Source organism: Euphorbia lathyris, chromosome 1 (assembly GCF_963576675.1).
Source record: "Euphorbia lathyris chromosome 1, ddEupLath1.1, whole genome shotgun sequence".
NCBI lineage: Eukaryota > Viridiplantae > Streptophyta > Magnoliopsida > Malpighiales > Euphorbiaceae > Euphorbia > Euphorbia lathyris.
Window position 1 is genome coordinate 131,741,408 of NC_088910.1, and position 19,549 is coordinate 131,760,956.

General features: G+C 47.0%; 56 non-coding genes across 56 annotated transcripts; all 56 read right to left on the reverse strand.

The window, feature by feature from the left end:
* Positions 1–196: 196 nt before the first annotated feature.
* LOC136214954 (5S ribosomal RNA) lies at positions 197–315 on the reverse strand. The gene has a single exon (XR_010682015.1). It is a non-coding gene; the product is annotated as a 5S ribosomal RNA (ribosomal RNA).
* A 183-nt stretch (positions 316–498) lies between these two features.
* On the reverse strand, positions 499–617 carry LOC136212556 (5S ribosomal RNA). The gene has a single exon (XR_010679706.1). It is a non-coding gene; the product is annotated as a 5S ribosomal RNA (ribosomal RNA).
* Positions 618–876: 259 nt separating this feature from the next.
* On the reverse strand, positions 877–995 carry LOC136212014 (5S ribosomal RNA). The gene has a single exon (XR_010679194.1). It is a non-coding gene; the product is annotated as a 5S ribosomal RNA (ribosomal RNA).
* Positions 996–1,254: 259 nt separating this feature from the next.
* LOC136211493 (5S ribosomal RNA) lies at positions 1,255–1,373 on the reverse strand. The gene has a single exon (XR_010678693.1). It is a non-coding gene; the product is annotated as a 5S ribosomal RNA (ribosomal RNA).
* Positions 1,374–1,556: 183 nt separating this feature from the next.
* On the reverse strand, positions 1,557–1,675 carry LOC136215163 (5S ribosomal RNA). The gene has a single exon (XR_010682211.1). It is a non-coding gene; the product is annotated as a 5S ribosomal RNA (ribosomal RNA).
* A 258-nt stretch (positions 1,676–1,933) lies between these two features.
* On the reverse strand, positions 1,934–2,052 carry LOC136211505 (5S ribosomal RNA). Its single transcript, XR_010678704.1, has one exon. It is a non-coding gene; the product is annotated as a 5S ribosomal RNA (ribosomal RNA).
* Positions 2,053–2,235: 183 nt separating this feature from the next.
* On the reverse strand, positions 2,236–2,354 carry LOC136215164 (5S ribosomal RNA). Its single transcript, XR_010682212.1, has one exon. It is a non-coding gene; the product is annotated as a 5S ribosomal RNA (ribosomal RNA).
* Positions 2,355–2,613: 259 nt separating this feature from the next.
* LOC136211517 (5S ribosomal RNA) lies at positions 2,614–2,732 on the reverse strand. Its single transcript, XR_010678716.1, has one exon. It is a non-coding gene; the product is annotated as a 5S ribosomal RNA (ribosomal RNA).
* A 259-nt stretch (positions 2,733–2,991) lies between these two features.
* Positions 2,992–3,110, reverse strand: LOC136211528 (5S ribosomal RNA). Its single transcript, XR_010678729.1, has one exon. It is a non-coding gene; the product is annotated as a 5S ribosomal RNA (ribosomal RNA).
* Positions 3,111–3,293: 183 nt separating this feature from the next.
* On the reverse strand, positions 3,294–3,412 carry LOC136215165 (5S ribosomal RNA). Its single transcript, XR_010682213.1, has one exon. It is a non-coding gene; the product is annotated as a 5S ribosomal RNA (ribosomal RNA).
* Positions 3,413–3,670: 258 nt separating this feature from the next.
* On the reverse strand, positions 3,671–3,789 carry LOC136211540 (5S ribosomal RNA). The gene has a single exon (XR_010678740.1). It is a non-coding gene; the product is annotated as a 5S ribosomal RNA (ribosomal RNA).
* A 258-nt stretch (positions 3,790–4,047) lies between these two features.
* On the reverse strand, positions 4,048–4,166 carry LOC136213831 (5S ribosomal RNA). The gene has a single exon (XR_010680931.1). It is a non-coding gene; the product is annotated as a 5S ribosomal RNA (ribosomal RNA).
* Positions 4,167–4,425: 259 nt separating this feature from the next.
* LOC136214955 (5S ribosomal RNA) lies at positions 4,426–4,544 on the reverse strand. The gene has a single exon (XR_010682016.1). It is a non-coding gene; the product is annotated as a 5S ribosomal RNA (ribosomal RNA).
* Positions 4,545–4,727: 183 nt separating this feature from the next.
* On the reverse strand, positions 4,728–4,846 carry LOC136212557 (5S ribosomal RNA). The gene has a single exon (XR_010679707.1). It is a non-coding gene; the product is annotated as a 5S ribosomal RNA (ribosomal RNA).
* Positions 4,847–5,104: 258 nt separating this feature from the next.
* LOC136211551 (5S ribosomal RNA) lies at positions 5,105–5,223 on the reverse strand. Its single transcript, XR_010678751.1, has one exon. It is a non-coding gene; the product is annotated as a 5S ribosomal RNA (ribosomal RNA).
* Positions 5,224–5,406: 183 nt separating this feature from the next.
* Positions 5,407–5,525, reverse strand: LOC136211563 (5S ribosomal RNA). The gene has a single exon (XR_010678762.1). It is a non-coding gene; the product is annotated as a 5S ribosomal RNA (ribosomal RNA).
* A 335-nt stretch (positions 5,526–5,860) lies between these two features.
* On the reverse strand, positions 5,861–5,979 carry LOC136211576 (5S ribosomal RNA). Its single transcript, XR_010678774.1, has one exon. It is a non-coding gene; the product is annotated as a 5S ribosomal RNA (ribosomal RNA).
* A 181-nt stretch (positions 5,980–6,160) lies between these two features.
* LOC136212558 (5S ribosomal RNA) lies at positions 6,161–6,279 on the reverse strand. The gene has a single exon (XR_010679708.1). It is a non-coding gene; the product is annotated as a 5S ribosomal RNA (ribosomal RNA).
* Positions 6,280–6,540: 261 nt separating this feature from the next.
* Positions 6,541–6,659, reverse strand: LOC136211953 (5S ribosomal RNA). Its single transcript, XR_010679135.1, has one exon. It is a non-coding gene; the product is annotated as a 5S ribosomal RNA (ribosomal RNA).
* Positions 6,660–6,918: 259 nt separating this feature from the next.
* On the reverse strand, positions 6,919–7,037 carry LOC136214956 (5S ribosomal RNA). The gene has a single exon (XR_010682017.1). It is a non-coding gene; the product is annotated as a 5S ribosomal RNA (ribosomal RNA).
* A 183-nt stretch (positions 7,038–7,220) lies between these two features.
* LOC136212560 (5S ribosomal RNA) lies at positions 7,221–7,339 on the reverse strand. Its single transcript, XR_010679709.1, has one exon. It is a non-coding gene; the product is annotated as a 5S ribosomal RNA (ribosomal RNA).
* A 259-nt stretch (positions 7,340–7,598) lies between these two features.
* On the reverse strand, positions 7,599–7,717 carry LOC136211589 (5S ribosomal RNA). Its single transcript, XR_010678786.1, has one exon. It is a non-coding gene; the product is annotated as a 5S ribosomal RNA (ribosomal RNA).
* Positions 7,718–7,975: 258 nt separating this feature from the next.
* LOC136211600 (5S ribosomal RNA) lies at positions 7,976–8,094 on the reverse strand. The gene has a single exon (XR_010678797.1). It is a non-coding gene; the product is annotated as a 5S ribosomal RNA (ribosomal RNA).
* Positions 8,095–8,277: 183 nt separating this feature from the next.
* Positions 8,278–8,396, reverse strand: LOC136214295 (5S ribosomal RNA). The gene has a single exon (XR_010681388.1). It is a non-coding gene; the product is annotated as a 5S ribosomal RNA (ribosomal RNA).
* A 258-nt stretch (positions 8,397–8,654) lies between these two features.
* LOC136212407 (5S ribosomal RNA) lies at positions 8,655–8,773 on the reverse strand. Its single transcript, XR_010679566.1, has one exon. It is a non-coding gene; the product is annotated as a 5S ribosomal RNA (ribosomal RNA).
* A 258-nt stretch (positions 8,774–9,031) lies between these two features.
* On the reverse strand, positions 9,032–9,150 carry LOC136211612 (5S ribosomal RNA). The gene has a single exon (XR_010678809.1). It is a non-coding gene; the product is annotated as a 5S ribosomal RNA (ribosomal RNA).
* A 259-nt stretch (positions 9,151–9,409) lies between these two features.
* Positions 9,410–9,528, reverse strand: LOC136211624 (5S ribosomal RNA). The gene has a single exon (XR_010678820.1). It is a non-coding gene; the product is annotated as a 5S ribosomal RNA (ribosomal RNA).
* Positions 9,529–9,711: 183 nt separating this feature from the next.
* On the reverse strand, positions 9,712–9,830 carry LOC136214801 (5S ribosomal RNA). Its single transcript, XR_010681872.1, has one exon. It is a non-coding gene; the product is annotated as a 5S ribosomal RNA (ribosomal RNA).
* Positions 9,831–10,088: 258 nt separating this feature from the next.
* On the reverse strand, positions 10,089–10,207 carry LOC136211963 (5S ribosomal RNA). Its single transcript, XR_010679145.1, has one exon. It is a non-coding gene; the product is annotated as a 5S ribosomal RNA (ribosomal RNA).
* A 258-nt stretch (positions 10,208–10,465) lies between these two features.
* Positions 10,466–10,584, reverse strand: LOC136211636 (5S ribosomal RNA). Its single transcript, XR_010678831.1, has one exon. It is a non-coding gene; the product is annotated as a 5S ribosomal RNA (ribosomal RNA).
* A 183-nt stretch (positions 10,585–10,767) lies between these two features.
* LOC136214802 (5S ribosomal RNA) lies at positions 10,768–10,886 on the reverse strand. Its single transcript, XR_010681873.1, has one exon. It is a non-coding gene; the product is annotated as a 5S ribosomal RNA (ribosomal RNA).
* A 183-nt stretch (positions 10,887–11,069) lies between these two features.
* On the reverse strand, positions 11,070–11,188 carry LOC136214804 (5S ribosomal RNA). The gene has a single exon (XR_010681875.1). It is a non-coding gene; the product is annotated as a 5S ribosomal RNA (ribosomal RNA).
* A 258-nt stretch (positions 11,189–11,446) lies between these two features.
* On the reverse strand, positions 11,447–11,565 carry LOC136211964 (5S ribosomal RNA). Its single transcript, XR_010679146.1, has one exon. It is a non-coding gene; the product is annotated as a 5S ribosomal RNA (ribosomal RNA).
* A 258-nt stretch (positions 11,566–11,823) lies between these two features.
* LOC136211648 (5S ribosomal RNA) lies at positions 11,824–11,942 on the reverse strand. The gene has a single exon (XR_010678844.1). It is a non-coding gene; the product is annotated as a 5S ribosomal RNA (ribosomal RNA).
* A 181-nt stretch (positions 11,943–12,123) lies between these two features.
* LOC136212561 (5S ribosomal RNA) lies at positions 12,124–12,242 on the reverse strand. The gene has a single exon (XR_010679710.1). It is a non-coding gene; the product is annotated as a 5S ribosomal RNA (ribosomal RNA).
* Positions 12,243–12,503: 261 nt separating this feature from the next.
* On the reverse strand, positions 12,504–12,622 carry LOC136211954 (5S ribosomal RNA). Its single transcript, XR_010679136.1, has one exon. It is a non-coding gene; the product is annotated as a 5S ribosomal RNA (ribosomal RNA).
* A 259-nt stretch (positions 12,623–12,881) lies between these two features.
* On the reverse strand, positions 12,882–13,000 carry LOC136214957 (5S ribosomal RNA). Its single transcript, XR_010682018.1, has one exon. It is a non-coding gene; the product is annotated as a 5S ribosomal RNA (ribosomal RNA).
* Positions 13,001–13,183: 183 nt separating this feature from the next.
* Positions 13,184–13,302, reverse strand: LOC136212562 (5S ribosomal RNA). The gene has a single exon (XR_010679711.1). It is a non-coding gene; the product is annotated as a 5S ribosomal RNA (ribosomal RNA).
* Positions 13,303–13,561: 259 nt separating this feature from the next.
* On the reverse strand, positions 13,562–13,680 carry LOC136211660 (5S ribosomal RNA). Its single transcript, XR_010678856.1, has one exon. It is a non-coding gene; the product is annotated as a 5S ribosomal RNA (ribosomal RNA).
* Positions 13,681–13,938: 258 nt separating this feature from the next.
* LOC136211672 (5S ribosomal RNA) lies at positions 13,939–14,057 on the reverse strand. The gene has a single exon (XR_010678868.1). It is a non-coding gene; the product is annotated as a 5S ribosomal RNA (ribosomal RNA).
* Positions 14,058–14,240: 183 nt separating this feature from the next.
* On the reverse strand, positions 14,241–14,359 carry LOC136214297 (5S ribosomal RNA). The gene has a single exon (XR_010681390.1). It is a non-coding gene; the product is annotated as a 5S ribosomal RNA (ribosomal RNA).
* Positions 14,360–14,617: 258 nt separating this feature from the next.
* LOC136212408 (5S ribosomal RNA) lies at positions 14,618–14,736 on the reverse strand. The gene has a single exon (XR_010679567.1). It is a non-coding gene; the product is annotated as a 5S ribosomal RNA (ribosomal RNA).
* Positions 14,737–14,994: 258 nt separating this feature from the next.
* LOC136211684 (5S ribosomal RNA) lies at positions 14,995–15,113 on the reverse strand. Its single transcript, XR_010678879.1, has one exon. It is a non-coding gene; the product is annotated as a 5S ribosomal RNA (ribosomal RNA).
* Positions 15,114–15,294: 181 nt separating this feature from the next.
* LOC136212563 (5S ribosomal RNA) lies at positions 15,295–15,413 on the reverse strand. Its single transcript, XR_010679712.1, has one exon. It is a non-coding gene; the product is annotated as a 5S ribosomal RNA (ribosomal RNA).
* Positions 15,414–15,674: 261 nt separating this feature from the next.
* LOC136211697 (5S ribosomal RNA) lies at positions 15,675–15,793 on the reverse strand. Its single transcript, XR_010678891.1, has one exon. It is a non-coding gene; the product is annotated as a 5S ribosomal RNA (ribosomal RNA).
* A 259-nt stretch (positions 15,794–16,052) lies between these two features.
* Positions 16,053–16,171, reverse strand: LOC136211709 (5S ribosomal RNA). Its single transcript, XR_010678902.1, has one exon. It is a non-coding gene; the product is annotated as a 5S ribosomal RNA (ribosomal RNA).
* A 183-nt stretch (positions 16,172–16,354) lies between these two features.
* LOC136212002 (5S ribosomal RNA) lies at positions 16,355–16,473 on the reverse strand. The gene has a single exon (XR_010679182.1). It is a non-coding gene; the product is annotated as a 5S ribosomal RNA (ribosomal RNA).
* A 258-nt stretch (positions 16,474–16,731) lies between these two features.
* On the reverse strand, positions 16,732–16,850 carry LOC136212033 (5S ribosomal RNA). Its single transcript, XR_010679212.1, has one exon. It is a non-coding gene; the product is annotated as a 5S ribosomal RNA (ribosomal RNA).
* Positions 16,851–17,109: 259 nt separating this feature from the next.
* LOC136213019 (5S ribosomal RNA) lies at positions 17,110–17,228 on the reverse strand. The gene has a single exon (XR_010680153.1). It is a non-coding gene; the product is annotated as a 5S ribosomal RNA (ribosomal RNA).
* A 183-nt stretch (positions 17,229–17,411) lies between these two features.
* LOC136213020 (5S ribosomal RNA) lies at positions 17,412–17,530 on the reverse strand. The gene has a single exon (XR_010680154.1). It is a non-coding gene; the product is annotated as a 5S ribosomal RNA (ribosomal RNA).
* Positions 17,531–17,713: 183 nt separating this feature from the next.
* LOC136212564 (5S ribosomal RNA) lies at positions 17,714–17,832 on the reverse strand. Its single transcript, XR_010679713.1, has one exon. It is a non-coding gene; the product is annotated as a 5S ribosomal RNA (ribosomal RNA).
* A 258-nt stretch (positions 17,833–18,090) lies between these two features.
* LOC136211720 (5S ribosomal RNA) lies at positions 18,091–18,209 on the reverse strand. Its single transcript, XR_010678913.1, has one exon. It is a non-coding gene; the product is annotated as a 5S ribosomal RNA (ribosomal RNA).
* A 183-nt stretch (positions 18,210–18,392) lies between these two features.
* LOC136212565 (5S ribosomal RNA) lies at positions 18,393–18,511 on the reverse strand. The gene has a single exon (XR_010679714.1). It is a non-coding gene; the product is annotated as a 5S ribosomal RNA (ribosomal RNA).
* Positions 18,512–18,771: 260 nt separating this feature from the next.
* LOC136212012 (5S ribosomal RNA) lies at positions 18,772–18,890 on the reverse strand. Its single transcript, XR_010679191.1, has one exon. It is a non-coding gene; the product is annotated as a 5S ribosomal RNA (ribosomal RNA).
* Positions 18,891–19,072: 182 nt separating this feature from the next.
* Positions 19,073–19,191, reverse strand: LOC136211733 (5S ribosomal RNA). The gene has a single exon (XR_010678924.1). It is a non-coding gene; the product is annotated as a 5S ribosomal RNA (ribosomal RNA).
* A 182-nt stretch (positions 19,192–19,373) lies between these two features.
* LOC136212567 (5S ribosomal RNA) lies at positions 19,374–19,492 on the reverse strand. The gene has a single exon (XR_010679716.1). It is a non-coding gene; the product is annotated as a 5S ribosomal RNA (ribosomal RNA).
* Between the last annotated feature and the right edge of the window lie 57 nt (positions 19,493–19,549).

Below are 19,549 nucleotides of genomic sequence, written 5' to 3' on the forward strand. Positions count from 1 at the left end.
TCCTTCACGTGCATGCACAAGCCCCCGGACCCCAAACACTGACCCCCGCCTCGAAAACGTGCACGCCATGGTGAAAAAAAAATTAAATAATTAAAAAATGCACGTTGCAAAAAAGTTTGGGCCCGCCTCGAAAACGTGCACGCCATGGTGAAAAAAAAATTAAATAATTAAAAAATGCACGTTGCAAAAAAGTTTGGGGGTGCAACACGAGGACTTCCGAAGAGGTCACCCATCTTAGTACTACTCTCGCCCAAGCACGTTTAACTTCGGGGTTCTGATGGGATCCGGTGCATTAGTGCTGGTATGATCGCACCCGTCATCCCATGCAAAAACTAAGCATATATTCCATACTGGGCGCCCCTTTCTCCCGTATGCTCATCCTTCACGTGCATGCACAAGCCCCCGGACCCCAAACACTGACCCCCGCCTCGAAAACATGCACGCCATGGTGAAAAAAAAAATTAAATAATTAAAAAATGCACGTTGCAAAAAAGTTTGGGGGTGCAACACGAGGACTTCCCAAGAGGTCAACCATCTTAGTACTACTCTCGCCCAAGCACGTTTAACTTCGGAGTTCTGATGGGATCCGGTGCATTAGTGCTGGTATGATCGCACCCGTCATCACATGCAAAAACTAAGCATATATTCCATACTGGGCGCCCCTTTCTCCCGTATGCTCATCCTTCACGTGCATGCACAAGCCCCCGGACCCCAAACACTGACCCCCGCCTCGAAAACGTGCACGCCATGGTGAAAAAAAAAATTAAATAATTAAAAAATGCACGTTGCAAAAAAGTTTGGGCCCGCCTCGAAAACGTGCACGCCATGGTGAAAAAAAAATTAAATAATTAAAAAATGCACGTTGCAAAAAATTTAGGGGTGCAACACGAGGACTTCCCAAGAGGTCACCCATCTTAGTACTACTCTCGCCCAAGCACGTTTAACTTCGGAGTTCTGATGGGATCCGGTGCATTAGTACTGGTATGATCGCACCCGTCATCCCATGCAAAAACTAAGCATATATTCCATACTGGGCGCCCCTTTCTCCCGTATGCTCATCCTTCACGTGCATGCACAAGCTCCCGGACCCCAAACACTGACCCCCGCCTCGAAAACGTGCACGACATGGTGAAAAAAAAATTAAATAATTAAAAAATGCACGTTGCAAAAAAGTTTGGGCCCGCCTCGAAAACGTGCACGCCATGGTGAAAAAAAAATTAAATAATTAAAAAATGCACGTTGCAAAAAAGTTTGGGGGTGCAACACGAGGACTTCCCAAGAGGTCACCCATCTTAGTACTACTCTCGCCCAAGCACGTTTAACTTCGGAGTTCTGATGGGATCCGGTGCATTAGTGCTGGTATGATCGCACCCGTCATCCCATGCAAAAACTAAGCATATATTCCATACTGGGCGCCCCTTTCTCCTGTATGCTCATCCTTCACGTGCATGCACAAGCCCCCGGACCCCAAACACTGACCCCCGCCTCGAAAACATGCACGCCATGGTGAAAAAAAAAATTAAATAATTAAAAAATGCACGTTGCAAAAAAGTTTGGGGGTGCAACACGAGGACTTCCCAAGAGGTCAACCATGTTAGTACTACTCTCACCCAAGCACGTTTAACTTCGGAGTTCTGATGGGATCCGGTGCATTAGTGCTGGTATGATCGCACCCGTCATCACATGCAAAAACTAAGCATATATTCCATACTGGGCGCCCCTTTCTCCCGTATGCTCATCCTTCACGTGCATGCACAAGCCCCCGGACCCCAAACACTGACCCCCGCCTCGAAAACGTGCACGCCATGGTGAAAAAAAATTAAATAATTAAAAAATGCACGTTGCAAAAAAGTTTGGGCCCGCCTCGAAAACGTGCACGCCATGGTGAAAAAAAAATTAAATAATTAAAAAATGCACGTTATAAAAAAGTTTAGGGGTGCAACACGAGGACTTCCCAAGAGGTCACCCATCTTAGTACTACTCTCGCCCAAGCACGTTTAACTTCGGAGTTCTGATGGGATCCGGTGCATTAGTGCTGGTATGATCGCACCCGTCATCCCATGCAAAAACTAAGCATATATTCCATACTGGGCGCCCCTTTCTCCTGTATGCTCATCCTTCACGTGCATGCACAAGCCCCCGGACCCCAAACACTGACCCCCGCCTCGAAAACATGCACGCCATGGTGAAAAAAAAAATTAAATAATTAAAAAATGCACGTTGCAAAAAAGTTTGGGGGTGCAACACGAGGACTTCCCAAGAGGTCAACCATGTTAGTACTACTCTCACCCAAGCACGTTTAACTTCGGAGTTCTGATGGGATCCGGTGCATTAGTGCTGGTATGATCGCACCCGTCATCACATGCAAAAACTAAGCATATATTCCATACTGGGCGCCCCTTTCTCCCGTATGCTCATCCTTCACGTGCATGCACAAGCCCCCGGACCCCAAACACTGACCCCCGCCTCGAAAACGTGCACGCCATGGTGAAAAAAAAAATTAAATAATTAAAAAATGCACGTTGCAAAAAAGTTTGGGCCCGCCTCGAAAACGTGCACGCCATGGTGAAAAAAAAATTAAATAATTAAAAAATGCACGTTGCAAAAAATTTAGGGGTGCAACACGAGGACTTCCCAAGAGGTCACCCATCTTAGTACTACTCTCGCCCAAGCACGTTTAACTTCGGAGTTCTGATGGGATCCGGTGCATTAGTGCTGGTATGATCGCACCCGTCATCCCATGCAAAAACTAAGCATATATTCCATACTGGGCGCCCCTTTCTCCCGTATGCTCATCCTTCACGTGCATGCACAAGCTCCCGGACCCCAAACACTGACCCCCGCCTCGAAAACGTGCACGACATGGTGAAAAAAAAATTAAATAATTAAAAAATGCACGTTGCAAAAAAGTTTGGGCCCGCCTCGAAAACGTGCACGCCATGGTGAAAAAAAAATTAAATAATTAAAAAATGCACGTTGCAAAAAAGTTTGGGGGTGCAACACGAGGACTTCCCAAGAGGTCACCCATCTTAGTACTACTCTCGCCCAAGCACGTTTAACTTCGGAGTTCTGATGGGATCCGGTGCATTAGTGCTGGTATGATCGCACCCGTCATCCCATGCAAAAACTAAGCATATATTCCATACTGGGCGCCCCTTTCTCCTGTATGCTCATCCTTCACGTGCATGCACAAGCCCCCGGACCCCAAACACTGACCCCCGCCTCGAAAACATGCACGCCATGGTGAAAAAAAAAATTAAATAATTAAAAAATGCACGTTGCAAAAAAGTTTGGGGGTGCAACACGAGGACTTCCCAAGAGGTCAACCATGTTAGTACTACTCTCACCCAAGCACGTTTAACTTCGGAGTTCTGATGGGATCCGGTGCATTAGTGCTGGTATGATCGCACCCGTCATCACATGCAAAAACTAAGCATATATTCCATACTGGGCGCCCCTTTCTCCCGTATGCTCATCCTTCACGTGCATGCACAAGCCCCCGGACCCCAAACACTGACCCCCGCCTCGAAAACGTGCACGCCATGGTGAAAAAAAATTAAATAATTAAAAAATGCACGTTGCAAAAAAGTTTGGGCCCGCCTCGAAAACGTGCACGCCATGGTGAAAAAAAAATTAAATAATTAAAAAATGCACGTTATAAAAAAGTTTAGGGGTGCAACACGAGGACTTCCCAAGAGGTCACCCATCTTAGTACTACTCTCGCCCAAGCACGTTTAACTTCGGAGTTCTGATGGGATCCGGTGCATTAGTGCTGGTATGATCGCACCCGTCATCCCATGCAAAAACTAAGCATATATTCCATACTGGGCGCCCCTTTCTCCCGTATGCTCATCCTTCACGTGCATGCACAAGCCCCCGGACCCCAAACACTGACCCCCGCCTCGAAAACGTGCACGCCATGGTGAAAAAAAATTAAATAATTAAAAAATGCACGTTGCAAAAAAGTTTGGGCCCGCCTCGAAAACGTGCACGCCATGGTGAAAAAAAAATTAAATAATTAAAAAATGCACGTTGCAAAAAAGTTTAGGGGTGCAACACGAGGACTTCCCAAGAGGTCACCCATCTTAGTACTACTCTCGCCCAAGCACGTTTAACTTCGGAGTTCTGATGGGATCCGGTGCATTAGTGTTGGTATGATCGCACCCGTCATCCCATGCAAAAACTAAGCATATATTCCATACTGGGCGCCCCTTTCTCCCGTATGCTCATCCTTCACGTGCATGCACAAGCCCCCGGACCCCAAACACTGACCCCCGCCTCGAAAACGTGCACGCCATGGTGAAAAAAAAATTAAATAATTAAAAAATGCACGTTGCAAAAAAGTTTGGGCCCGCCTCGAAAACGTGCACGCCATGGTGAAAAAAAAATTAAATAATTAAAAAATGCACGTTGCAAAAAAGTTTGGGGGTGCAACACGAGGACTTCCGAAGAGGTCACCCATCTTAGTACTACTCTCGCCCAAGCACGTTTAACTTCGGGGTTCTGATGGGATCCGGTGCATTAGTGCTGGTATGATCGCACCCGTCATCCCATGCAAAAACTAAGCATATATTCCATACTGGGCGCCCCTTTCTCCCGTATGCTCATCCTTCACGTGCATGCACAAGCCCCCGGACCCCAAAAAATGACCCCCGCCTCGAAAACATGCACGCCATGGTGAAAAAAAAAATTAAATAATTAAAAAATGCACGTTGCAAAAAAGTTTGGGGGTGCAACACGAGGACTTCCCAAGAGGTCAACCATCTTAGTACTACTCTCGCCCAAGCACGTTTAACTTCGGAGTTCTGATGGGATCCGGTGCATTAGTGCTGGTATGATCGCACCCGTCATCACATGCAAAAACTAAGCATATATTCCATACTTGGCGCCCCTTTCTCCCGTATGCTCATCCTTCACGTGCATGCACAAGCCCCCGGACCCCAAACACTGACCCCCGCCTCGAAAACGTGCACGCCATGGTGAAAAAAAATTAAATAATTAAAAAATGCACGTTGCAAAAATGTTTGGGCCCGCCTCGAAAACGTGCACGCCATGGTGAAAAAAAAATTAAATAATTAAAAAATGCACGTTGCAAAAAAGTTTAGGGGTGCAACACGAGGACTTCCCAAGAGGTCACCCATCTTAGTACTACTCTCGCCCAAGCACGTTTAACTTCGGAGTTCTGATGGGATCCGGTGCATTAGTGCTGGTATGATCGCACCCGTCATCCCATGCAAAAACTAAGCATATATTCCATACTGGGCGCCCCTTTCTCCCGTATGCTCATCCTTCACGTGCATGCACAAGCCCCCGGACCCCAAACACTGACCCCCGCCTCGTAAACGTGCACGCCATGGTGAAAAAAAAAATTAAATAATTAAAAAATGCACGTTGCAAAAAAGTTTGGGGGTGCAACACGAGGACTTCCCAAGAGGTCACCCATCTTAGTACTACTCTCGCCCAAGCACGTTTAACTTCGGAGTTCTGATGGGATCCGGTGCATTAGTGCTGGTATGATCGCACCCGTCATCCCATGCAAAAACTAAGCATATATTCCATACTGGGCGCCCCTTTCTCCCGTATGCTCATCCTTCACGTGCATGCACAAGCCCCCGGACCCCAAACACTGACCCCCGCCTCGAAAACGTGCACGCCATGGTGAAAAAAAAATTAAATAATTAAAAAATGCACGTTGCAAAAAAGTTTGGGCCCGCCTCGAAAACGTGCACGCCATGGTGAAAAAAAATTAAATAATTAAAAAATGCACGTTGCAAAAAAGTTTGGGCCCGCCTCGAAAACGTGCACGCCATGGTGAAAAAAAAATTAAATAATTAAAAAATGCACGTTGCAAAAAAGTTTGGGGGTGCAACACGAGGACTTCCCAAGAGGTCACCCATCTTAGTACTACTCTCGCCCAAGCACGTTTAACTTCGGAGTTCTGATGGGATCCGGTGCATTAGTGCTGGTATGATCGCACCCGTCATCCCATGCAAAAACTAAGCATATATTCCATACTGGGCGCCCCTTTCTCCCGTATGCTCATCCTTCACGTGCATGCACAAGCCCCCGGACCCCAAACACTGACCCCCGCCTCGAAAACATGCACGCCATGGTGAAAAAAAATTAAATAATTAAAAAATGCACGTTGCAAAAAAGTTTGGGGGTGCAACACGAGGACTTCCCAAGAGGTCAACCATCTTAGTACTACTCTCGCCCAAGCACGTTTAACTTCGGAGTTCTGATGGGATCCGGTGCATTAGTGCTGGTATGATCGCACCCGTCATCACATGCAAAAACTAAGCATATATTCCATACTGGGCGCCCCTTTCTCCCGTATGCTCATCCTTCACGTGCATGCACAAGCCCCCGGACCCCAAACACTGACCCCCGCCTCGAAAACGTGCACGCCATGGTGAAAAAAAAAATTAAATAATTAAAAAATGCACGTTGCAAAAAAGTTTGGGCCCGCCTCGAAAACGTGCACGCCATGGTGAAAAAAAAAATTAAATAATTAAAAAATGCACGTTGCAAAAAAGTTTAGGGGTGCAACACGAGGACTTCCCAAGAGGTCACCCATCTTAGTACTACTCTCGCCCAAGCACGTTTAACTTCGGAGTTCTGATGGGATCCGGTGCATTAGTGCTGGTATGATCACACCCGTCATCCCATGCAAAAACTAAGCATATATTCCATACTGGGCGCCCCTTTCTCCCGTATGCTCATCCTTCACGTGCATGCACAAGCCCCCGGACCCCAAACACTGACCCCCGCCTCGAAAACGTGCACGCCATGGTGAAAAAAAAATTAAATAATTAAAAAATGCACGTTGCAAAAAAGTTTGGGCCCGCCTCGAAAACGTGCACGCCATGGTGAAAAAAAAATTAAATAATTAAAAAATGCACGTTGCAAAAAAGTTTGGGGGTGCAACACGAGGACTTCCGAAGAGGTCACCCATCTTAGTACTACTCTCGCCCAAGCACGTTTAACTTCGGGGTTCTGATGGGATCCGGTGCATTAGTGCTGGTATGATCGCACCCGTCATCCCATGCAAAAACTAAGCATATATTCCATACTGGGCGCCCCTTTCTCCCGTATGCTCATCCTTCACGTGCATGCACAAGCCCCCGGACCCCAAACACTGACCCCCGCCTCGAAAACATGCACGCCATGGTGAAAAAAAAAATTAAATAATTAAAAAATGCACGTTGCAAAAAAGTTTGGGGGTGCAACACGAGGACTTCCCAAGAGGTCAACCATCTTAGTACTACTCTCGCCCAAGCACGTTTAACTTCGGAGTTCTGATGGGATCCGGTGCATTAGTGCTGGTATGATCGCACCCGTCATCACATGCAAAAACTAAGCATATATTCCATACTGGGCGCCCCTTTCTCCCGTATGCTCATCCTTCACGTGCATGCACAAGCCCCCGGACCCCAAACACTGACCCCCGCCTCGAAAACGTGCACGCCATGGTGAAAAAAAAATTAAATAATTAAAAAATGCACGTTGCAAAAAAGTTTGGGCCCGCCTCGAAAACGTGCACGCCATGGTGAAAAAAAAATTAAATAATTAAAAAATGCACGTTGCAAAAAAGTTTAGGGGTGCAACACGAGGACTTCCCAAGAGGTCACCCATCTTAGTACTACTCTCGCCCAAGCACGTTTAACTTCGGAGTTCTGATGGGATCCGGTGCATTAGTGCTGGTATGATCGCACCCGTCATCCCATGCAAAAACTAAGCATATATTCCATACTGGGCGCCCCTTTCTCCCGTATGCTCATCCTTCACGTGCATGCACAAGCCCCCGGACCCCAAACACTGACCCCCGCCTCGAAAACGTGCACGACATGGTGAAAAAAAAATTAAATAATTAAAAAATGCACGTTGCAAAAAAGTTTGGGCCCGCCTCGAAAACGTGCACGCCATGGTGAAAAAAAATTAAATAATTAAAAAATGCACGTTGCAAAAAAGTTTGGGGGTGCAACACGAGGACTTCCCAAGAGGTCACCCATCTTAGTACTACTCTCGCCCAAGCACGTTTAACTTCGGAGTTCTGATGGGATCCGGTGCATTAGTGCTGGTATGATCGCACCCGTCATCCCATGCAAAAACTAAGCATATATTCCATACTGGGCGCCCCTTTCTCCCGTATGCTCATCCTTCACGTGCATGCACAAGCCCCCGGACCCCAAACACTGACCCCCGCCTCGAAAACATGCACGCCATGGTGAAAAAAAAAATTAAATAATTAAAAAATGCACGTTGCAAAAAAGTTTGGGGGTGCAACACGAGGACTTCCCAAGAGGTCAACCATGTTAGTACTACTCTCGCCCAAGCACGTTTAACTTCGGAGTTCTGATGGGATCCGGTGCATTAGTGCTGGTATGATCGCACCCGTCATCACATGCAAAAACTAAGCATATATTCCATACTGGGCGCCCCTTTCTCCCGTATGCTCATCCTTCACGTGCATGCACAAGCCCCCGGACCCCAAACACTGACCCCCGCCTCGAAAACGTGCACGCCATGGTGAAAAAAAATTAAATAATTAAAAAATGCACGTTGCAAAAAAGTTTGGGCCCGCCTCGAAAACGTGCACGCCATGGTGAAAAAAAAATTAAATAATTAAAAAATGCACGTTATAAAAAAGTTTAGGGGTGCAACACGAGGACTTCCCAAGAGGTCACCCATCTTAGTACTACTCTCGCCCAAGCACGTTTAACTTCGGAGTTCTGATGGGATCCGGTGCATTAGTGCTGGTATGATCGCAACCGTCATCCCATGCAAAAACTAAGCATATATTCCATACTGGGCGCCCCTTTCTCCCGTATGCTCATCCTTCACGTGCATGCACAAGCCCCCGGACCCCAAACACTGACCCCCGCCTCGAAAACGTGCACGCCATGGTGAAAAAAAATTAAATAATTAAAAAATGCACGTTGCAAAAAAGTTTGGGCCCGCCTCGAAAACGTGCACGCCATGGTGAAAAAAAAATTAAATAATTAAAAAATGCACGTTGCAAAAAAGTTTAGGGGTGCAACACGAGGACTTCCCAAGAGGTCACCCATCTTAGTACTACTCTCGCCCAAGCACGTTTAACTTCGGAGTTCTGATGGGATCCGGTGCATTAGTGCTGGTATGATCGCACCCGTCATCCCATGCAAAAACTAAGCATATATTCCATACTGGGCGCCCCTTTCTCCCGTATGCTCATCCTTCACGTGCATGCACAAGCCCCCGGACCCCAAACACTGACCCCCGCCTCGAAAACGTGCACGCCATGGTGAAAAAAAAATTAAATAATTAAAAAATGCACGTTGCAAAAAAGTTTGGGCCCGCCTCGAAAACGTGCACGCCATGGTGAAAAAAAAATTAAATAATTAAAAAATGCACGTTGCAAAAAAGTTTGGGGGTGCAACACGAGGACTTCCCAAGAGGTCACCCATCTTAGTACTACTCTCGCCCAAGCACGTTTAACTTCGGAGTTCTGATGGGATCCGGTGCATTAGTGCTGGTATGATCGCACCCGTCATCCCATGCAAAAACTAAGCATATATTCCATACTGGGCGCCCCTTTCTCCCGTATGCTCATCCTTCACGTGCATGCACAAGCCCCCGGACCCCAAACACTGACCCCCGCCTCGAAAACATGCACGCCATGGTGAAAAAAAAAATTAAATAATTAAAAAATGCACGTTGCAAAAAAGTTTGGGGGTGCAACACGAGGACTCCCCAAGAGGTCAACCATCTTAGTACTACTCTCGCCCAAGCACGTTTAACTTCGGAGTTCTGATGGGATCCGGTGCATTAGTGCTGGTATGATCGCACCCGTCATCACATGCAAAAACTAAGCATATATTCCATACTGGGCGCCCCTTTCTCCCGTATGCTCATCCTTCACGTGCATGCACAAGCCCCCGGACCCCAAACACTGACCCCCGCCTCGAAAACGTGCACGCCATGGTGAAAAAAAATTAAATAATTAAAAAATGCACGTTGCAAAAAAGTTTGGGCCCGCCTCGAAAACGTGCACGCCATGGTGAAAAAAAAATTAAATAATTAAAAAATGCACGTTATAAAAAAGTTTAGGGGTGCAACACGAGGACTTCCCAAGAGGTCACCCATCTTAGTACTACTCTCGCCCAAGCACATTTAACTTCGGAGTTCTGATGGGATCCGGTGCATTAGTGCTGGTATGATCGCACCCGTCATCCCATGCAAAAACTAAGCATATATTCCATACTGGGCGCCCCTTTCTCCCGTATGCTCATCCTTCACGTGCATGCACAAGCCCCCGGACCCCAAACACTGACCCCCGCCTCGAAAACGTGCACGCCATGGTGAAAAAAAATTAAATAATTAAAAAATGCACGTTGCAAAAAAGTTTGGGCCCGCCTCGAAAACGTGCACGCCATGGTGAAAAAAAAATTAAATAATTAAAAAATGCACGTTGCAAAAAAGTTTAGGGGTGCAACACGAGGACTTCCCAAGAGGTCACCCATCTTAGTACTACTCTCGCCCAAGCACGTTTAACTTCGGAGTTCTGATGGGATCCGGTGCATTAGTGCTGGTATGATCGCACCCGTCATCCCATACAAAAACTAAGCATATATTCCATACTGGGCGCCCCTTTCTCCCGTATGCTCATCCTTCACGTGCATGCACAAGCCCCCGGACCCCAAACACTGACCCCCGCCTCGAAAACATGCACGCCATGGTGAAAAAAAAAATTAAATAATTAAAAAATGCACGTTGCAAAAAAGTTTGGGGGTGCAACACGAGGACTCCCCAAGAGGTCAACCATCTTAGTACTACTCTCGCCCAAGCACGTTTAACTTCGGAGTTCTGATGGGATCCGGTGCATTAGTGCTGGTATGATCGCACCCGTCATCACATGCAAAAACTAAGCATATATTCCATACTGGGCGCCCCTTTCTCCCGTATGCTCATCCTTCACGTGCATGCACAAGCCCCCGGACCCCAAACACTGACCCCCGCCTCGAAAACATGCACGCCATGGTGAAAAAAAAAATTAAATAATTAAAAAATGCACGTTGCAAAAAAGTTTGGGGGTGCAACACGAGGACTCCCCAAGAGGTCAACCATCTTAGTACTACTCTCGCCCAAGCACGTTTAACTTCGGAGTTCTGATGGGATCCGGTGCATTAGTGCTGGTATGATCGCACCCGTCATCACATGCAAAAACTAAGCATATATTCCATACTGGGCGCCCCTTTCTCCCGTATGCTCATCCTTCACGTGCATGCACAAGCCCCCGGACCCCAAACACTGACCCCCGCCTCGAAAACGTGCACGCCATGGTGAAAAAAAATTAAATAATTAAAAAATGCACGTTGCAAAAAAGTTTGGGCCCGCCTCGAAAACGTGCACGCCATGGTGAAAAAAAAATTAAATAATTAAAAAATGCACGTTATAAAAAAGTTTAGGGGTGCAACACGAGGACTTCCCAAGAGGTCACCCATCTTAGTACTACTCTCGCCCAAGCACATTTAACTTCGGAGTTCTGATGGGATCCGGTGCATTAGTGCTGGTATGATCGCACCCGTCATCCCATGCAAAAACTAAGCATATATTCCATACTGGGCGCCCCTTTCTCCCGTATGCTCATCCTTCACGTGCATGCACAAGCCCCCGGACCCCAAACACTGACCCCCGCCTCGAAAACGTGCACGCCATGGTGAAAAAAAATTAAATAATTAAAAAATGCACGTTGCAAAAAAGTTTGGGCCCGCCTCGAAAACGTGCACGCCATGGTGAAAAAAAAATTAAATAATTAAAAAATGCACGTTGCAAAAAAGTTTAGGGGTGCAACACGAGGACTTCCCAAGAGGTCACCCATCTTAGTACTACTCTCGCCCAAGCACGTTTAACTTCGGAGTTCTGATGGGATCCGGTGCATTAGTGCTGGTATGATCGCACCCGTCATCCCATGCAAAAACTAAGCATATATTCCATACTGGGCGCCCCTTTCTCCCGTATGCTCATCCTTCACGTGCATGCACAAGCCCCCGGACCCCAAACACTGACCCCCGCCTCGAAAACATGCACGCCATGGTGAAAAAAAATTAAATAATTAAAAAATGCACGTTGCAAAAAAGTTTGGGGGTGCAACACGAGGACTTCCCAAGAGGTCAACCATCTTAGTACTACTCTCGCCCAAGCACGTTTAACTTCGGAGTTCTGATGGGATCCGGTGCATTAGTGCTGGTATGATCGCACCCGTCATCACATGCAAAAACTAAGCATATATTCCATACTGGGCGCCCCTTTCTCCCGTATGCTCATCCTTCACGTGCATGCACAAGCCCCCGGACCCCAAACACTGACCCCCGCCTCGAAAACGTGCACGCCATGGTGAAAAAAAAAATTAAATAATTAAAAAATGCACGTTGCAAAAAAGTTTGGGCCCGCCTCGAAAACGTGCACGCCATGGTGAAAAAAAAAATTAAATAATTAAAAAATGCACGTTGCAAAAAAGTTTAGGGGTGCAACACGAGGACTTCCCAAGAGGTCACCCATCTTAGTACTACTCTCGCCCAAGCACGTTTAACTTCGGAGTTCTGATGGGATCCGGTGCATTAGTGCTGGTATGATCACACCCGTCATCCCATGCAAAAACTAAGCATATATTCCATACTGGGCGCCCCTTTCTCCCGTATGCTCATCCTTCACGTGCATGCACAAGCCCCCGGACCCCAAACACTGACCCCCGCCTCGAAAACGTGCACGCCATGGTGAAAAAAAAATTAAATAATTAAAAAATGCACGTTGCAAAAAAGTTTGGGCCCGCCTCGAAAACGTGCACGCCATGGTGAAAAAAAAATTAAATAATTAAAAAATGCACGTTGCAAAAAAGTTTGGGGGTGCAACACGAGGACTTCCGAAGAGGTCACCCATCTTAGTACTACTCTCGCCCAAGCACGTTTAACTTCGGGGTTCTGATGGGATCCGGTGCATTAGTGCTGGTATGATCGCACCCGTCATCCCATGCAAAAACTAAGCATATATTCCATACTGGGCGCCCCTTTCTCCCGTATGCTCATCCTTCACGTGCATGCACAAGCCCCCGGACCCCAAACACTGACCCCCGCCTCGAAAACATGCACGCCATGGTGAAAAAAAAAATTAAATAATTAAAAAATGCACGTTGCAAAAAAGTTTGGGGGTGCAACACGAGGACTTCCCAAGAGGTCAACCATCTTAGTACTACTCTCGCCCAAGCACGTTTAACTTCGGAGTTCTGATGGGATCCGGTGCATTAGTGCTGGTATGATCGCACCCGTCATCACATGCAAAAACTAAGCATATATTCCATACTGGGCGCCCCTTTCTCCCGTATGCTCATCCTTCACGTGCATGCACAAGCCCCCGGACCCCAAACACTGACCCCCGCCTCGAAAACGTGCACGCCATGGTGAAAAAAAAATTAAATAATTAAAAAATGCACGTTGCAAAAAAGTTTGGGCCCGCCTCGAAAACGTGCACGCCATGGTGAAAAAAAAATTAAATAATTAAAAAATGCACGTTGCAAAAAAGTTTAGGGGTGCAACACGAGGACTTCCCAAGAGGTCACCCATCTTAGTACTACTCTCGCCCAAGCACGTTTAACTTCGGAGTTCTGATGGGATCCGGTGCATTAGTGCTGGTATGATCGCACCCGTCATCCCATGCAAAAACTAAGCATATATTCCATACTGGGCGCCCCTTTCTCCCGTATGCTCATCCTTCACGTGCATGCACAAGCCCCCGGACCCCAAACACTGACCCCCGCCTCGAAAACGTGCACGACATGGTGAAAAAAAAATTAAATAATTAAAAAATGCACGTTGCAAAAAAGTTTGGGCCCGCCTCGAAAACGTGCACGCCATGGTGAAAAAAAATTAAATAATTAAAAAATGCACGTTGCAAAAAAGTTTGGGGGTGCAACACGAGGACTTCCCAAGAGGTCACCCATCTTAGTACTACTCTCGCCCAAGCACGTTTAACTTCGGAGTTCTGATGGGATCCGGTGCATTAGTGCTGGTATGATCGCACCCGTCATCCCATGCAAAAACTAAGCATATATTCCATACTGGGCGCCCCTTTCTCCCGTATGCTCATCCTTCACGTGCATGCACAAGCCCCCGGACCCCAAACACTGACCCCCGCCTCGAAAACATGCACGCCATGGTGAAAAAAAAAATTAAATAATTAAAAAATGCACGTTGCAAAAAAGTTTGGGGGTGCAACACGAGGACTTCCCAAGAGGTCAACCATGTTAGTACTACTCTCGCCCAAGCACGTTTAACTTCGGAGTTCTGATGGGATCCGGTGCATTAGTGCTGGTATGATCGCACCCGTCATCACATGCAAAAACTAAGCATATATTCCATACTGGGCGCCCCTTTCTCCCGTATGCTCATCCTTCACGTGCATGCACAAGCCCCCGGACCCCAAACACTGACCCCCGCCTCGAAAACGTGCACGCCATGGTGAAAAAAAATTAAATAATTAAAAAATGCACGTTGCAAAAAAGTTTGGGCCCGCCTCGAAAACGTGCACGCCATGGTGAAAAAAAAATTAAATAATTAAAAAATGCACGTTATAAAAAAGTTTAGGGGTGCAACACGAGGACTTCCCAAGAGGTCACCCATCTTAGTACTACTCTCGCCCAAGCACGTTTAACTTCGGAGTTCTGATGGGATCCGGTGCATTAGTGCTGGTATGATCGCAACCGTCATCCCATGCAAAAACTAAGCATATATTCCATACTGGGCGCCCCTTTCTCCCGTATGCTCATCCTTCACGTGCATGCACAAGCCCCCGGACCCCAAACACTGACCCCCGCCTCGAAAACGTGCACGCCATGGTGAAAAAAAATTAAATAATTAAAAAATGCACGTTGCAAAAAAGTTTGGGCCCGCCTCGAAAACGTGCACGCCATGGTGAAAAAAAAATTAAATAATTAAAAAATGCACGTTGCAAAAAAGTTTAGGGGTGCAACACGAGGACTTCCCAAGAGGTCACCCATCTTAGTACTACTCTCGCCCAAGCACGTTTAACTTCGGAGTTCTGATGGGATCCGGTGCATTAGTGCTGGTATGATCGCACCCGTCATCCCATGCAAAAACTAAGCATATATTCCATACTGGGCGCCCCTTTCTCCCGTATGCTCATCCTTCACGTGCATGCACAAGCCCCCGGACCCCAAACACTGACCCCCGCCTCGAAAACATGCACGCCATGGTGAAAAAAAATTAAATAATTAAAAAATGCACGTTGCAAAAAAGTTTGGGGGTGCAACACGAGGACTTCCCAAGAGGTCAACCATCTTAGTACTACTCTCGCCCAAGCACGTTTAACTTCGGAGTTCTGATGGGATCCGGTGCATTAGTGCTGGTATGATCGCACCCGTCATCACATGCAAAAACTAAGCATATATTCCATACTGGGCGCCCCTTTCTCCCGTATGCTCATCCTTCACGTGCATGCACAAGCCCCCGGACCCCAAACACTGACCCCCGCCTCGAAAACGTGCACGCCATGGTGAAAAAAAAAATTAAATAATTAAAAAATGCACGTTGCAAAAAAGTTTGGGCCCGCCTCGAAAACGTGCACGCCATGGTGAAAAAAAAAATTAAATAATTAAAAAATGCACGTTGCAAAAAAGTTTAGGGGTGCAACACGAGGACTTCCCAAGAGGTCACCCATCTTAGTACTACTCTCGCCCAAGCACGTTTAACTTCGGAGTTCTGATGGGATCCGGTGCATTAGTGCTGGTATGATCGCACCCGTCATCCCATACAAAAACTAAGCATATATTCCATACTGGGCGCCCCTTTCTCCCGTATGCTCATCCTTCACGTGCATGCACAAGCCCCCGGACCCCAAACACTGACCCCCGCCTCGAAAACGTGCACGCCATGGTGAAAAAAAAATTAAATAATTAAAAAATGCACGTTGCAAAAAAGTTTGGGCCCGCCTCGAAAACGTGCACGCCATGGTGAAAAAAAAATTAAATAATTAAAAAATGCACGTTGCAAAAAAGTTTGGGGGTGCAACACGAGGACTTCCCAAGAGGTCACCCATCTTAGTACTACTCTCGCCCAAGCACGTTTAACTTCGGAGTTCTGATGGGATCCGGTGCATTAGTGCTGGTATGATCGCACCCGTCATCCCATGCAAAAACTAAGCATATATTCCATACTGGGCGCCCCTTTCTCCCGTATGCTCATCCTTCACGTGCATGCACAAGCCCCCGGACCCCAAACACTGACCCCCGCCTCGAAAACATGCACGCCATGGTGAAAAAAAAAATTAAATAATTAAAAAATGCACGTTGCAAAAAAGTTTGGGGGTGCAACACGAGGACTTCCCAAGAGGTCACCCATCTTAGTACTACTCTCGCCCAAGCACGTTTAACTTCGGAGTTCTGATGGGATCCGGTGCATTAGTGCTGGTATAATCGCACCCGTCATCACATGCAAAAACTAAGCATATATTCCATACTGGGCGCCCCTTTCTCCCGTATGCTCATCCTTCACGTGCATGCACAAGCCCCCGGACCCCAAACACTGACCCCCGCCTCGAAAACGTGCACGCCATGGTGAAAAAAAATTAAATAATTAAAAAATGCACGTTGCAAAAAAGTTTGGGCCCGCCTCGAAAACGTGCACGCCATGGTGAAAAAAAAATTAAATAATTAAAAAATGCACGTTATAAAAAAGTTTAGGGGTGCAACACGAGGACTTCCCAAGAGGTCACCCATCTTAGTACTACTCTCGCCCAAGCACGTTTCACTTCGGAGTTCTGATGGGATCCGGTGCATTAGTGCTGGTATGATCGCACCCGTCATCCCATGCAAAAACTAAGCATATATTCCATACTGGGCGCCCCTTTCTCCCGTATGCTCATCCTTCACGTGCTTGCACAAGCCCCCGGACCCCAAACACTGACCCCTGCCTCGAAAACGTGCACGCCATGGTGAAAAAAAAATTAAATAATTAAAAAATGCACGTTGCAAAAAAGTTTGGGCCCGCCTCGAAAACGTGCACGCCATGGTGAAAAAAAAATTAAATAATTAAAAAATGCACGTTGCAAAAAAGTTTGGGGGTGCAACACGAGGACTTCCGAAGAGGTCACCCATCTTAGTACTACTCTCGCCCAAGCACGTTTAACTTCGGAGTTCTGATGGGATCCGGTGCATTAGTGCTGGTATGATCGCACCCGTCATCCCATGCAAAAACTAAGCATATATTCCATACTGGGCGCCCCTTTCTCCCGTATGCTCATCCTTCACGTGCATGCACAAGCCCCCGGACCCCAAACACTGACCCCCGCCTCGAAAACATGCACGCCATGGTGAAAAAAAAAATTAAATAATTAAAAAATGCACGTTGCAAAAAAGTTTGGGGGTGCAACACGAGGACTTCCGAAGAGGTCACCCATCTTAGTACTACTCTCGCCCAAGCACGTTTAACTTCGGAGTTCTGATGGGATCCGGTGCATTAGTGCTGGTATGATCGCACCCGTCATCCCATGCAAAAACTAAGCATATATTCCATACTGGGCGCCCCTTTCTCCCGTATGCTCATCCTTCACGTGCATGCACAAGCCCCCGGACCCCAAACACTGACCCCCGCCTCGAAAACATGCACGCCATGGTGAAAAAAAAAATTAAATAATTAAAAAATGCACGTTGCAAAAAAGTTTGGGGGTGCAACACGAGGACTTCCCAAGAGGTCAACCATCTTAGTACTACTCTCGCCCAAGCACGTTTAACTTCGGAGTTCTGATGGGATCCGGTGCATTAGTGCTGGTATGATCGCACCCGTCATCACATGCAAAAACTAAGCATATATTCCATACTGGGCGCCCCTTTCTCCCGTATGCTCATCCTTCACGTGCATGCATAAGCCCCCGGACCCCAAACACTGACCCCCGCCTCGAAAACGTGCACGCCATGGTGAAAAAAAATTAAATAATTAAAAAATGCACGTTGCAAAAAAGTTTGGGCCCGCCTCGAAAACGTGCACGCCATGGTGAAAAAAAAATTAAATAATTAAAAAATGCACGTTGCAAAAAAGTTTAGGGGTGCAACACGAGGACTTCCCAAGAGGTCACCCATCTTAGTACTACTCTCGCCCAAGCACGTTTAACTTCGGAGTTCTGATGGGATCCGGTGCATTAGTGCTGGTATGATCGCACCCGTCATCCCATGCAAAAACTAAGCATATATTCCATACTGGGCGCCCCTTTCTCCCGTATGCTCATCCTTCACGTGCATGCACAAGCCCCCGGACCCCAAACACTGACCCCCGCCTCGAAAACATGCACGCCATGGTGAAAAAAAAAATTAAATAATTAAAAAATGCACGTTGCAAAAAAGTTTGGGGGTGCAACACGAGGACTTCCCAAGAGGTCAACCATCTTAGTACTACTCTCGCCCAAGCACGTTTAACTTCGGAGTTCTGATGGGATCCGGTGCATTAGTGCTGGTATGATCGCACCCGTCATCACATGCAAAAACTAAGCATATATTCCATACTGGGCGCCCCTTTCTCCCGTATGCTCATCCTTCACGTGCATGCACAAGCCCCCGGACCCCAAACACTGACCCCCGCCTCGAAAACGTGCACGCCATGGTGAAAAAAAAAATTAAATAATTAAAAAATGCACGTTGCAAAAAAGTTTGGGCCCGCCTCGAAAACGTGCACGCCATGGTGAAAAAAAAATTAAATAATTAAAAAATGCACGTTGCAAAAAAGTTTAGGGGTGCAACACGAGGACTTCCCAAGAGGTCACCCATCTTAGTACTACTCTCGCCCAGGCACGTTTAGCTTCGGAGTTCTGATGGGATCCGGTGCATTAGTGCTGGTATGATCGCACCCGTCATCCCATGCAAAAACTAAGCATATATTCCATACTGGGCGCCCCTTTCTCCCGTATGCTCATCCTTCACGTGCATGCACAAGCCCCCGGACCGCAAACACTGACCCCCGCCTCGAAAACGTGCACGCCATGGTGAAAAAAAAATTAAATAATTAAAAAATGCACGTTGCAAAAAAGTTTGGGGGTGCAACACGAGGACTTCCCAAGAGGTCACCCATCTTAGTACTACTCTCGCCCAAGCACGTTTAACTTCGGAGTTCTGATGGGATCCGGTGCATTAGTGCTGGTATGATCGCACCCGTCATCCCATGCAAAAACTAAGCATATATTCCATACTGGGCGCCCCTTTCTCCCGTATGCTCATCCTTCACGTGCATGCACAAGCCCCCGGACCCCAAACACTGACCCCCGCCTCGAAAACATGCACGCCATGGTGAAAAAAAAATTAAATAATTAAAAAATGCACGTTGCAAAAAAGTTTGGGGGTGCAACACGAGGACTTCCCAAGAGGTCAACCATCTTAGTACTACTCTCGCCCAAGCACGTTTAACTTCGGAGTTCTGATGGGATCCGGTGCATTAGTGCTGGTATGATCGCACCCGTCATCACATGCAAAAACTAAGCATATATTCCATACTGGGCGCCCCTTTCTCCCGTA